The sequence below is a fragment of the Corvus kubaryi genome, unplaced genomic scaffold, assembly GCF_017639235.1.
Source record: "Corvus kubaryi isolate FWS band 111438036 unplaced genomic scaffold, C.kubaryi_AGA036_p1.0 split2-37374, whole genome shotgun sequence".
NCBI lineage: Eukaryota > Metazoa > Chordata > Aves > Passeriformes > Corvidae > Corvus > Corvus kubaryi.
In genome coordinates, this window is record NW_024582082.1 from 1,655,756 (window position 1) to 1,669,758 (window position 14,003).

At 51.8% G+C, this 14,003-nt stretch overlaps 1 long non-coding RNA gene across 1 annotated transcript; it reads right to left on the bottom strand.

The window, feature by feature from the left end:
- Positions 1-3,415: 3,415 nt before the first annotated feature.
- On the bottom strand, positions 3,416-12,406 carry LOC121658197. Its single transcript, XR_006013872.1, has 3 exons — positions 11,489-12,406; positions 4,219-4,498; positions 3,416-3,610 (listed from the first exon to the last, which is right to left on the bottom strand). It is a non-coding gene; the product is annotated as an uncharacterized LOC121658197 (long non-coding RNA).
- Positions 12,407-14,003: the final 1,597 nt, after the last annotated feature.

Below are 14,003 nucleotides of genomic sequence, written 5' to 3' on the forward strand. Positions count from 1 at the left end.
CCTCTCCTCTCCTCTCCTCTCCTCTCCTCTCCTCTCCTCTCCTCTCCTCTCCTCTCCTCTCCTCTCTCTATGAGAGGAGGGTGGCTCCTGAGGGCAGTTCCTTTACTGCAGCCAGACGTTGATGGGTCCATAACTCAGGGCCAGTGGAGCACGGCACAGTCCCAGCATGTTACAAGGTGATCAATAATGAGTAGGAATTAATGCACTGGAAATGATAGCTTCAGAGTCAGTTTGGAGCGTTGCTGTGGGCTGTCACTGTTGCTTGGCCTCGTGGGGACAGCAGAGCAGGTCGTGTCACGGGCAGCTCCCAGGGCATTCCCTGCATCTGTCTGGGCTCCGAGATGTGCACATCATCTTGGCTGAGCTGGCTGAAGTTAAACAGCTCACATAGACCTTCCCAGGAGCCTGGGGATGTCTGTCCAGGATGATAAAGGTGAAATAAATCCTAACCTCAAGGCACCTCATGCCCAGGCTTCCAGACAGAAAAGCAAAGCTCCTTATGGACTGGAGATAAAACTGAGACCCTCTTGAAGCTCTTTAAAGAGTGGTTGGCTGCAGCTCAGCGTGGGCAGAGCAGCCTTGATCTGGCAGCAGGACCTTTCCTAACTTTTCCCTGGATGATGCACAGTCTCAACTGTGGTGGCTGCACTCCACCAGGTCAGCTGGAGGAGTCCTGGCTCTGTGTTGAGCAGGGGGAAAAGCAGCAGCATTTCCTCTCCTGCAGTCACAGGCACTAAATATTGTCCTTATAATAAAAAAGCTTTTCATCCCTGTAAACCATGTCCTGCTAATTCTTCCTGCAGACACAACCCAGAACCCGTCCTCTCCCACCTCACTCATTTTCCACTTTCTCTGACCCTTATTGCCTAATAAATGGTGTCTGACTCAGTTCTGGCATCCACTGCTGTGGTGGTGGTCCTGCCCAAGACAGGCACAATCCCTGGCTTGCCTGGGCTCCTGTCCCCAGGTCCTGCAGGAGCAGCACTGCTGAGGGGATGGGGCCAAGTGGAGGGGCTGGAGCAGCAGCAGCAAGCTCCCATATCCCTCCATTGAGGAGGTAGAAGAGCCCTTTGATGGCCAGGTCCTTGCTCCAGAGGAGGAGATGCTTTGGAGTGAGCCATGATCAGGAAATGCCCTCTCTCAGTGCAGAATTTCTTCATCTCTTTGGCTGAGCATGCAAAATGGAACCACATTTTGGCCCTTCACCCACAAGCAGTGATTGATGGCACTGAGGGGACAGGGGCCATGGGAACTGTGTGACAATCCAGAAGACCTCAGCTCCAGATCAGGCCAGGGGCTCTCTGGGGTGATTAGTGGCCTCAGAGCTCCAGGAAGGGTGGAGGGTGGCACTGTGTGGGCTGTGGTACTGGCACACACCAGATGTGGTCCCTGCCTTTGGGCTCCCCCTTGGGAGGCACTGGGGGAGGCAGCACTCACAGCAGACACATCTGCGCCTCTCCATGCCCGGGGTTTGCCAGGGTTGCTGTCATCTAAACAACAGATCTGGTCTCTTTCCCATCAAAGAGAGATCTCTCCAGCAATACTTGCAGCAAGCACAGCCAGAGGGTCATGTATTTTCGGCAGCTGCTGAGATGAGGAGTCTGCAGGAAGCTTCCTGCATCATCTGCCGTGGTGAACCCACCGGCTCCAAATGTCTTCTGTGAGCTGGAGACAGCAAGTGGCTCCTCTGGCAGGCTGAGCCCATCCTCACACCCTGAACTGTGATGTTATAAACATGAAATCTCATCAGGGCTGCCAAGGAAAAAGCTCCAAATCACAAATACCTGCCATTACAGCAAGATGGCCAAGCAAACAGCTTCTTGCTCCGGCACTGCCTTTTAAGTGTTCTCAGCTGGGGTCTGACGCAGCTCCTTTGGGTTTGTTGTTCAAGAGAGAAAACAAATCCATTTTCATTTTAAACAGCGAAATCTTGGTCACTGCCCACTGACTCAAACCCCTTTGGCATGCTGAGTATTTCAGCCAGGGAGTAAGAGAAGTGCTTGTTTTCTGTGGGGAGGGTGGGTGGGTGCCTGGTTCCATCCCTTCCCAGCAGCTCTCCAGGCACAGTGGCGAGCTTCCCTGAACGCTTTAGTGCATAATAGGACTGGTTCAATAATCCCATTACAGCCTGTCTTCAGGATGCCAGGACTAATTGGCAGGCGCTGGGACCTTCATCCCCAGCTGGAATTTTATTGCTCATCACAATTAACCACGATGCTATAGTCCCTTGGCCACACATGTGCCATTAGCTCAGTCTGGAGCTGTGTCCTCGCCGGGCACTTTGGGGGCCCCACTGCACCCTGTCCCCAGCCTCCAGCAGGGGAAGTTCACGGTTATTGCTGCAGCTGATTTGCCTTTACTTGATGCAGTTTGCAGCTTAATGGGATTTATTTTGCGCATGTCCGGTTGGAGCTGCTGCTGGAAGCCACTGTGCCAGCAGCACTGGGGATGCCAAGGACAGCCCCAGCCTGGTGCTTGGCTGGGGCAATGGGATGGGGAAGAATGGCCTGAGCTGGCACTGCCAGTCTGAGGGGCCACAGGAGGGGCTGCATTAGGCTTTGCTGAGCTGGTTGCATTTCTCTGTCAGAGCTCTTGGCCTCACCAAACTGCCCTTCTCAGCAGAGTACTTGACATGTGCTTCACTTTGAAGGCAGGCAAAGGCTCAGCTCACCCCAGTGCAACGGGCACATTTGTTAATGTCTGGGTTTGGGGTTTTTTCCTGATCTAAAGCAGTTAAACAGCAATTGTGGCTCATCCTGATGGCTTGTTTTCATCTGGGATGTGCCACTTCTAGGGAATGCCACATCTTTTAGGGAGAGAGCAGAGAGCTGAGGACAAACTCTGACAATGCAGCTGTGATGGTTTTATTTCCTCTTAAGCAATTCAGACTTCGGAGACTCTGTTCCCACTTCGGCACTCTGTAGTGATGAGGAGTAAACTCCTGGCCCCTGTGTTTGCATTTCCCACCCTCAGACGTGACTCAGACCCCAGTGTCACAGACCGAGGCTGTGAAGGCACACGAACCTCTGCCCACAGCATGTCCTTCAGCTGGAGACTAATTACAAGATGATACGGGCAATGCCAAAACTTTACAAGGCTTCAGAAAGTGATTAGACAAATTCGAGGAAGAAAAAAAAAACCCATCAAGAGCTATTAAGCATTGAGACAAGCTCTGGGACCCAGATGGGAGGATGCCAGGGAAATGTCCCTGCAGACTTTCTGTTCTCTCCATTACATCCACTCTTCCAGAACCAGCACTGGGATATTGGGCTGAAGAGGCCCTTGATCTGGCCCAGACATACTGATTCGGGGCTTCACCTCCTCTCCTCTCCTCTCCTCTCCTCTCCTCTCCTCTCCTCTCCTCTCTCCTCTCTCCTCTCTCCTCTCTCCTCTCTCCTCTCTCCTCTCTCTCTCCTCTCTCCTCTCTCCTCTCTCCTCTCCCCTCTCCCCTCTCTCCTCTTTCACCAGGGATTATTGCAGGGTCTCTGTGCTGCGCTCTTTTTGCCATCAGCTTCTGGAGGTTTTTTAAGCAAGAGCTGGTATCTCTTGGTGCTGGAGCAGAATGTCAGGCACATCTGGAGTGCTGCAAAGAAGCCTTTGGGATGAGGATCTGTCATGGAGAAAGCAAAGTGTGGCTCTTCAGAAAAAACTTGTTGAAATGAGGAGAAAAAGGAGGCTGGAAGAGATTTCTCTTGGTTTTCACAGCTGAGGCTGGCACGCAGGAGTGACAAAGCCTGAAAGCCCACAGGATGCAGCCAGGGAGGGCTGTGCCATCAAGCTGCACCAGCAGCTGGCTGGGGCTGGGCTTCAGCTGCTGCTGGAAAAACCACACCATAGGAATGATGGCTTTTATGTTACATGTGAGCTACAGAATCAGGTATCCAGTGAGCAGCAACCTCAAGTACATTTTAGTACTCTCTTCACTGCTTTTATGTTGGATAAATCCCTGGTTCAGTCTGTTTCTCCCAGCTAGAGCTGTTAGTGTAAATAAAACCCTACCCTTAAGCCACTCTTTCTGGCTCCAGGCCATGTTGTCTTGGTTTCAAGCCCACCACCCTGCCCTGCCAGCACCTGGCAGCACAGTGGGATCTGTGCCCAAAGCCACACCCGGAGCCTGCCATGCCCCCAGGAGAGGCAGCGTGCCTGATCCCTTTGGTACCAGCTCCTGTAGGTCCCCCCAGTCTGTGCCTGCCCAGGGCTACCCAGCAGTGCACTCACCAATGTTGCCTTTTCCAAATAACTGAGCCACTCTTGTGTCCATCATCTCTTGGAGGATGAGATCTTGCTCACACAGGTCTGCTTCACTGCCTGCTCCTTGCCCAGCTGGGAGATGCTGGCTCTGCCTGTGTCCCAGCAGGGGACCTGGGGACGGGGAGAGGTGAGTGCTCAGCTTCTGCCTTCCCATCTGGTTTTGAGCTGTGATTCCAGCACGGAGCTGTGTGTTGGGGCAGTATTTCGTGCTTGCTGGTGTCGGCTGATAAACCTTTGATTTTCACTTCTGGGAATAATAGCACAGTAATGAATTATATTCACAAGAATAACTGTAATAGTCATAAAACCACAAATAGAAGAAAATTGTAAATCAGTCACCCCCTTGTAATGTGCTTACTTCATCTGAATCACCCTCCCTGGGCAGATTATCAATTTTATTTGGCTTTTCCATCCTAAACTTTTATTAAGTGGGGTGCCTCATGCGTAAAGATACCGAGCACAGGCCATATGTTCCAGGGATTTATCTGTTTACTTTGCCTTCCTTCCCTCCCTCTCCCCTCCCTCTCATGGCTCTCAGGACCTGCAGGCAGCTGACCTCGGTCCATAAAAGACACATGTCCCCAGTGCCACTTTACCTTTATTATGCAAAAAAAAAAAAAAGGCTGTCAGTGATGCACAGGCCTTCCTCTGTGCCGTGCAGCATTAACCAGCCCCTGCAGCACGGTAAGACTTCCATGTAATTAAAACAGAAAGCCATTAGCATAGCTCCAGGGTAATCAAGGGGATGCATCCTCAACCCCAGTGTGTCCTGGGCTGTGACATGAAGATGCTGCTGCTCCCAGTCCATGGGGCAATGCTTATCCTGAGCCCTGTGGGTAAATGGGACAGCTCCTGGGCTTGGAGAGGGGAGAGAGGCAGCAGGGAAGCATCAGAGGCAGGACGGTGACAGTTTTACCACTGTGCTGGTGACAATTTGCCCCTGTGCTGCTGGGACTGAGCAGATGGAGAGCGTGGTTCTGAAGGCAGAGCCATGGCACCAAGTGTCTGCTGTGGCACTCCCTGTGCTTTCTCCTGGCCAAGGAGGGAAGCACCAGCAGAGAAGAACGTCTGGGCCCAAGTATCCTCTCTTGCTCGGTGCTGCGTGGTAATTTTTAGCAAAGTCTTCATCTTCTCCCTTTTTATTGCAGAATCATATAAAAAATCCCTTTCTTTCTCTCAAAGCCACCTGTTCATGCCTTTTTCCTTGTCTTCTATCAGAAATCCTCTGGTTTCAGTTGTGTTCAAGGGGTGCAAGGCTGGCACACAACCAACTCGAAATCAATGCCGATGGGAAAGAGGTGAGAGCAGCCCCGTGAGCTGGGGAAAGGTGCAAATTCCAGTCAGCAAAACGCAGCTGTTGGGTTCAGTGACCCTTTTGGAGGCAAGCCTCACGCTGGAGTGGAGTTTGCTTCAGCTGGACGTGAACCTGCCAGGGCCTGCGTGGTATTTCATGGCTTTTGGAAACACCGGCTGCAATTTTCCATCATAACACAGCAGGCGAAAAGGGAAAAACCACAGACCGTGTGATTTACGAGATGCTTCTCTTGGATATTTCCATCTGTGATCCGAAATTACCGAGTAATGTAGGAACCCCGAATCGTTGCTCCAACTGCTCCCACTGTGGGTGCTTTTGCCATGATTTTTCATGCAGCTCCAGCTTCTCCTCCCCCATCCCCAGCAGCCTCCAGTGCTGGCTCTTGCCCCTGCCCAGCAGCAGGTTGGTTTTGTGGTTCACGATGGTCAGAGCACCTTGGGTTGTTACTGATGGCTAATGGAGCTGAAACCATCTGCACCCATCAGGGACTCTTCGTCAGTCTTTTTACTGCTTAGCAGAACCTGGAACATCTGTTGAGTGAAGGATGTGCTGGAGATCAACATTTTCTGCTCTGGCAAACAGCTCCTTGCAAACTCAGGCTCATTTTCTTGAGCAACAGGGTCTTGGCAAACACTGGCGCTGTGAGTGTGTGTTAGTGCAGGCACCATCCTGGGCTCGTCCTCCTGGCACTGCACATGTGGGCATTGCCTGGCTTTTCATTAGTGTGGGTTCAGGGATGACCAGAGAGGGGTCAGGGGGCTTTGTCCAGCTCCCCCATTCCTCCTCTCATCGCTTCTGCTGAGGGGCTGGGCAGAGGCAAGGCTTGTAATGTGATTTTCCCATTCTCCCTGGAGGGGCTTGCATTTTCAGCCTGGAGATATCTCAGATCACCAGCCCTTCTCCTGCTGCTGCTGGATTCATTTGGGCTTTTCCAGAGCTCCTGTTTGGCCTCCTCTGAGGAAAACCAGAGTCTGCCAGGACTGTGCCATAGGGAAGGCTCCAGCCCTACTGTGCAGCTCAAATTATTCCTGGCTTTGGCAGAGCTGGAAAACAGGCTGAGAGCACCTGAGCTGCAGAGGTGACTGGGCAGGGGGTGGGTGGAGGGCAGGCAGAGGGCACAGGGGTCACTGTGACTCGTGCAGGTGCTTCACTCAGCACCCAGTACACAGCATTACCTGCACCTCTGTGATCCAAGAGGAGCAGTCACTGGAGCATGGAGAAGGGAAACCCTGGAGACAGAACAGCATCTGCTGGAGGTTCAGCCCAAGAGGTGCTGCCCAGAGAGGGTCTTGCTTGCATTTTCCAGGTGATGGATTGACATGTGCTCCCCAGTTCTCCGTTTCCAGAGATCCCAGAGACTGGGGGGAGCCCAAGGTGAAGAGCATGAGAGCAGAAAATCCCTCGTAGGATCCCTGCAGGGTGTGTGAACTGCCCTTGGTCCTCCAAAAAGCACTGTGGGAGTGAGTTGTTGCTCATGCTGCTTCACAGCTCCGCAAGGGGTGGGGACAAAAGCCTTGTAGGAATTGGATTTTAAAGGCAAGTTCAAAGTTCAAAAGTAGCTGTAATTTGAACAGAAATCTGCTCTTTGCAGCCAATTAGCAAGGCTGTGAAAGCAGCAGGAGTATCTCATGTTTTGACAGCATTAAAAAGGCAACAAAATGAAACAGTGTGGATTGAACATGGCACCCACGAGAGCTGCTCAGAGCCGATCTGGTGGTGGCTGCAGCAGCACAGCAGGTCCCAGGCACCAGCAAGGTCCCAGCCTGCCCACCAGAACCAGCATCTCTGCCCTGCCCTGCCTGCTGGGCTGCTGTTGGCAGGAGAAAATGGCACATCTTTTGTTAACTCCATCCAGAGCAGCTTTGCATGCAAGGGTCTGTGTTTACTCCACATGCTCCCCTCTTTATTCTCCTTGGGTTGAAAGTTTTCTTGGGTGGAAAGACCTGGTTTGGGCTGTCTCTGTGCAGGGCAGGCAAAAAGGGAATGCTCCATCTGGCTGGCTGTGCTCGTCTGAACAGATGAGTTTGCAGCTGTTTCACTGTCCCAGCAGAGTGAATCAATGGGTCTTTAATTAATTTATTAATAAAATAATAATTATTAGTTTAATTAATTCAGCAGACTTGGGGAATGACACAGGTCTGGCACAGTATCCAGGGTGTCACCTAGGGAGTGCAGAGGAGGAGGAGGACTCTTCCTGAGATGGGCTTCCCTGTGTGTAGGGTGAGGGATGCTCCATTGTCCTGAGAATGCAGGAGACAGGTCCTCAGGTGATTTCTTTTCATAGGGCCTATGAAACACTGAGGCTCCCAAAGAGACAGGTTTTGGTTCTCTCTTGACTAGCAGATAGTGAAAGACTCCATGTTTGCTGTCCCTCTGGGACCTGCTTGTATCAAGAGCCTCTTGGTGCATTTCCCAATGGTTTTCTTGTGAAAAGGGGCTGATGTGATTACCACAGTGCAGGTGTGCCCCTAACTGAGGGGCTCCAAGTGCCCCTTGTCCCAGCTGAGGCAAGAGAAGGCTCTCCAGACGCTTGTTACACGTGGCACGAACAGGAGCAAGCAGGATCCAAGCCCCCTTTATTTTGGCACCTGAGAAGGATGGAGGCCCCATCCCTGGGGAGCTTCCTGCCCCACTGATGAGCTGTGTCCCCTTCTCGGGATGCTTCCCCGGCGACAGCAAGCGACCAAGGCAGAGGCTTTGGGAAGGGCATTTCGAGGCACCTCCGGTCCCGGGCGGAGCCGGGGTGGACCTGCAGCCTCTGCACCAGCCCTCGCTCCGGCCGCTGGGATCGCATCCCGCTGCCGGCTCCGCAATCCGATTGATGAGGAGCAGCGGCGCGGGCGGATCGGGAAGGGGGCGGGAGGATGCTCAGTGACCCGCTCCCTGCTCAGGGTTTCTCTTTTGGAGGTGAACACTGGAAAGCAGCTCCCTCCCTCTCCCCTCCAAGCCAAAAAAAAGCTGTGACAGCTTGATTTAGGGCTGGATAATGAGACAATTGTGAGGAGGATGGGTACGGCGGGAGCCTGCGCTTGCCAAATCATTTGGCTTAAGTGATCAAATATTTTTATGCATCGTTTATTCCTTTAAGGTGACCGTAAGCCGCTTCTCCTGCAGCTCTGAAATGAAAAGAGCAACGCTGGAATTCACCCAGGCTGAACCCGGTGCGACAGAGAGGGGTGGGTGGCCGCCAAGGACCTCCTGGCCACCGAGGACTTGCCTGGCAGCCTGCGCCAAGCGGAGGGTGGGCGAGGGGATCCGGCCTCTCCAGGGCCTCCCAGGGCACGCAGCAGGCAGGGGCACCACTGCAGGTAGCATCCGTCTGGCAGGGCTTGTGCCACCCGGGCTGTGGTTGCCCGTCCCCGGGGACGGCTGCGTGCCGTGGCAGGCTGCTCCTGCCATCCGCCGTGCGAAGGGAAGCACCCAGCGAGCCAAGACCGGCGCAGGAGTAATTGCCAGGGAATGTTTTCCGCATGCCATTAAGTCGCTGTGATCACTAAATACTTCAGTCAGAGCTGGATCTGTTAATCTACAGAGAAAAAAGGACAAACCAAATCCATTCCTTGTTGGCTTTTACCTCCTGCTGCAGGATGCCAGCGGTGGGAATTGCTCTCGGTGCGGGTAGGATGGGGGCACACAGCTCAAATTCCAACCTTCTCCTTCGGATATCGCTGCTCCCAGGTGCCGACTTCAGCCCCCTGAGTCTCCCAGTCCCTGCAACCCCTCCTCCTTTGGGTTCAGGCTGGCTCCCACCGGGGTTTCTTTGCCCACCCAGGTTTAACACACTGTATTTGGAGAAAAGCGGCTGCTGAGTGTGCTGTGGGACCCCGGGTGGGTTGTGGCGAGGGGCTGCAGCTGCCCGGGGGAGGAAGGGCCGTGTGTCGGGGCAGGCAGCAGCAGCTCCATCGCTCCTGCCCGCAGCGCCCGGCTGCTCCTCCATGCCCAGAGCAAACCAAGAGCTGCCTCTAGCGGGGCTTTGCGGGGCTCCAGGCGAGGAGCTCCTGCCCGGCCCTGCCCTGGGGACTGCTGCCTGGCCGTGGTGTGTCCCCATCACCCAACAACTGCACGGAGAGAGACCCCCCCGGCCTTCCCATCCCTTCCCCCACAGGCATCTCCCTTTGTTATCCACTTTTCCCTGGTCCCCGGCATGGTGCTGCCCCTCCTGCCGCTGCCACTGCCACCCCAGATCCTGGCTCTGAGCTCACCTTTGTGTTCTTGTCTTTGGATTCTGCTTGGCACGTAAAAACCTTGACCCAGGCTCCCTTTCAGCTAAACAAAAGAAAGCCTTCGCTGCCGGGATGAGAGTGGCAACAAAGGTACACCTGGCACTTTGCTAAGGACAGTTTGATGGGAAGAAAAACACAGGTGCTCACAGGCAGAAAGAGATATGTGGGGATGGATGGAAAATGATAAAAATGTGGACCATGTGTGCTCCTTTCCAGGGTGGCTTCAGTGGCACAGCGGGAAGTGTCAGGGACTGAAGAGAGCTGGTCTGTCCCATTGTCCCCATGCCTGAGGGGTCATGCTCAGCCCTCAGCACTGTCCCACTCACACCCTGACTGTGTTCTGTACTGCTTCTAAGGACACCTTTCCAAGTCAGGACATGCTGGAACATGCTCTGGCTGAGAGCTAAGAGATGGGGCAGCTCATGAGTACAACATATCCCAAGGTGCTATTTTGGACTCTCACAGCCACCAGATTCTGTTTTCTCTTATTCAAAAACCTCTCTGTGACAAACCTTTGCTAACTGTTCTCTTATTTCACTTAGAGAATGAGCAGACAGAAAACCTCACGGTCCTTCTGGAGCTCCTGGCCAGGTGAGATCCACCAGCATCTATGGGAAGCAGAGGTCTCCTCTCCCACATGCTGCTGATCCTCTGCACTTCCCCCTTTGTTCAGAGCAAGTCAAGTGACATAAGACTTCCTTGATCACACACCCAGGGGTGCTGCTCTATACTCCTGCGCTTCGAGAATGAGCAACTAGTCTGTGAGGCTTCAGAAGAAGGCTGAAATTCCTGGAAACATCTGAACTGAAATGCAGGGAAGAAAAAAATGAGATAGAGGTGAATTGACAGCTGGGGCTGACACTCCCAGCCCAAACTCACAGGAGGGAGAGAGGCTGGCCTGTGCTCCCTGCTGCCCATCGAGGAAGGTCACTGTGGTTGAGGCATGTCAAGAGAGTTGCCATTCTGTATGACCAGTAATGGTATTTGCAGCTCTGCATTTAACAATGGTGATAAAGGTAACCAAACTGTTGGGAACAAAGACAGATGGGGAGCCCCCTGGAGCCAGTGAGGGATTCCATGCTTTCAGTCAGCAGCAGCAATTTATATTTCACTTGCTCTATGGACTCAGAGCAAGGAGCAGGGCAGAAGTGCTTTGCAAAAACACAGTAGGAAGGAACACACAGACACCAAATTTGTCTCTGCTTGAGCTTCTGGACCTGTTTATGCCATCTTTTGACATCACCAGGAAATATTGCAGGGGTTATAAACTTTTCCCAGAAAATATTTTGATGAGCAGAAGTCCCTGATGGGATAACAACCGGTAACTTCCTGCAGACAGGTGCATCCTGACAGAGTGACCCCCTCTTCCCTTCCTTGTCTTCCCTCTCAAGGCTTTGCTGAGGTCCTGCCAGCAGGCACTGCTCTTTAGATCTATCTGAGCTATGAGGTTCAAGGTTCTTTCAGAAATACAGCCTGCAGCACCAGGACTGGGAATGAAGGAAGGGGAGAGAGGTGTGAGGACACTCCAGCTGCAGAGCCATTGACCTTGGCCTGCCAGCCAGGTCCACAGCTCAGGTCTTTGGAGGCTGTGGATCCAGAGCTGCAGAGTGGAGACCTCTCTTGCTATTCTCCGAGTTCTCCCTTTGTCATGGCCCTGGCACCCTCCTGTCTTCAGATGTTGTCTCTTTTCTCCTCTTACCTTTGTGTGGTGTCACGCCAGCAGTGGGGACAGCTGGCAGCCTTTCTTCCTTTGACACGGAGTCATCCAGCATGGGGCTGTGTCTGTGCTGATATTGTATCCATGCAACCTGTGTTCCAAGGATCGTGCTTGCTTCATTTCTGTGGGTTAAAAAAAAGCCAAAACCCAGTAAGAAAACAGCCTTGCTCAGAAGAGTCCTAGCAGTTAATTAGTTTCAACATTGCAAGGCCCACTGCCCAGCAGCTAAAAATCATCGTCTTTGAATGGTGAATTAAGTCAGCCAAGCAATAAATCTGTGCAACAAAACAGTCCCTTTAGCTCAGAGAAGCTCTCTTTCCCCAAAACACTGAGAAATGTTTTTTTTCTGAGAGCCCACAAGGTCATCGAATTAATAAAGCATTTCAAGTAATCTGTGGAAGTGAAGTGACACCCTGCTGCAAGAGATTTGCTGTTAAAGCCAACTTTCTGTAACAGAGTGTGATGCATATAGGATTTCCAAAGCAAACCTGTCCTCTAATTTAGGACAGTTGTCCAAACTCCTTCATGTCTGTTCTGGTCCACTGTCCTCCTCCCTAGTCATTATTTAGGAGAGTTAAGCTTGAGAAAACTCACAAGAGAAAAAAAAAAAAAAAGAAAGAAAGAAAAATGAAAACTTGGGATTCTCCCATTGACCAGGCAAGATACTCTGAATATTTTCATGCGCCAAATTGAAGACACCAAGGAGAGAAAGCAAGTGAAATACTGAAAATCTCTTGAGATAATGGTGGGACAGGCTCATGTGCTTTACAGTGGCTGCTTTCTGTCCCTTATCACATATAAGTACAAAGCTATCACAAGACTGCTGCACCCAGAATTTTGGAGCTACTCCTTTGATATGAACAGCACTGGTGTCAGGGACATCTCCATGACCCAGCACAGACAGCAAGAAGGTCCAAAGCCCAAGAAGCAACACTCACAGACATCCAGGCATTAAATAAACAAAAGGAGTTTGACTTTCAGTTAAATTCTGCAGGCTTAGGCTGAACGCAGAATGATGTATGCAGGCGAGGCAGGCACATAAATCCAAGTATGGCCCCTGTGTTGTGTTGCCCTCCAGTTCCTTTCCTGCACGTTTGGGGTGGCCCTGATTTGGACTGCAGGTGTAGCAGCAGTGGGCATGGAAAGGATGAGATGGGTGATGCATTAAGAGATGCTTTGGGGCAGATATTAGGGAAATCTTTCCAGTAGTCTGGGTAGTTCAGCAGGAGAACAGATTGCCTGGGAGATGCGACATCTCTGCCAGCAGCTGTTTTTAAGCCAGGATGGACATCTGTGGCTGAGAGCACGTCCTAGGTGGCCTCTCATGCTCCCTTTAAACCCAGGGCTGTTCTCAATGTCCTGATCTATAGAGGAAGAGGAAGTAGCACGGGACAGAATTTTCACTTTCAACTCTTGCAGATGGACCATAACAGGTCTTACAGGAGAGCAGGGAGCAGGGAAGGCATGAGGAGCTCCAGCCAGTTATCTCCAACCCCTGTAGCGGAAGTTTGTGTGATGGCAGCCTCTGCCTTGCACTTAGAGCTGAGTATGTTCCCTTGCTTTCCACTGAAATGGCTTTTTGCAAGTTTGTAGAATCATTTAATGTGAAATATATATTTAATAATTTGGTTGCGCAAAGAGGTACCGAATGGGACAAACATAAAGAAGAGCTGGCAATAGCCTCTGCAATACTGTGCCCACTGGGTCCCTTCTTCATGAAATCCTAGTCCAGGTTCCATTTGCCTTGGATTCACTCAGTACAAGCCTCTTGAGAGAGTGTCCAGTCGCAGAGCTCTGCCCTCCCAGCGCTGTCACAACTCACAATGACCACGGTGCCAGGGGCAGCTGAAACCCGAGGGATGCTCATCCCGCTGCCGCCCCTGACAGCGCTGACATCCAAACCCAGCAGCACACACAACGTGGCTGCAGCCTCTGCCCACTCATTGCCATGCACCAGAAGCCCCAGATCCCATATGGAGTGTGGCTGCAGATGGATGGACATATGTGGATGCATTCACATCCCCGCCGATGGAAACGTCCCCGTGCAGCCGTAACGCTCGAGTGTGTGGTTTGCGTTTGGGGCAAGAGAGGATTTTTCTCCCACTAAATAAATAAAATACGTTCAGAGCAACTTGGGATAGAGCCATTCTAATCCTTTTATTCTTTCCAAAAGGAAAATGATTCCATATTCAGGGCACTGTGCAAACAATTAATTAGCCTAACGAAAATGAAAGGCTTAATTGCTCAGTATTATTGCGCTCATTGGCAGCCAGGCGTGACCAAAGAATAGGTACTGTTTTACCAGGGATAAAGAACAACTTTCCAGCTTTTAGGGCTTTTTTGGTATTTCAGCATCTAGCAGAACGATTTTTTTTTGAATGATGGTGCAATTCTCACTTCCACATGCAAAAAAGCTGGCAGTATTTGGAGACATCTGAATGAGCTGCTATCCAATAAAAAAAGAGGAGACTCAGCTGGTGTGAAATGACCTGGCTGA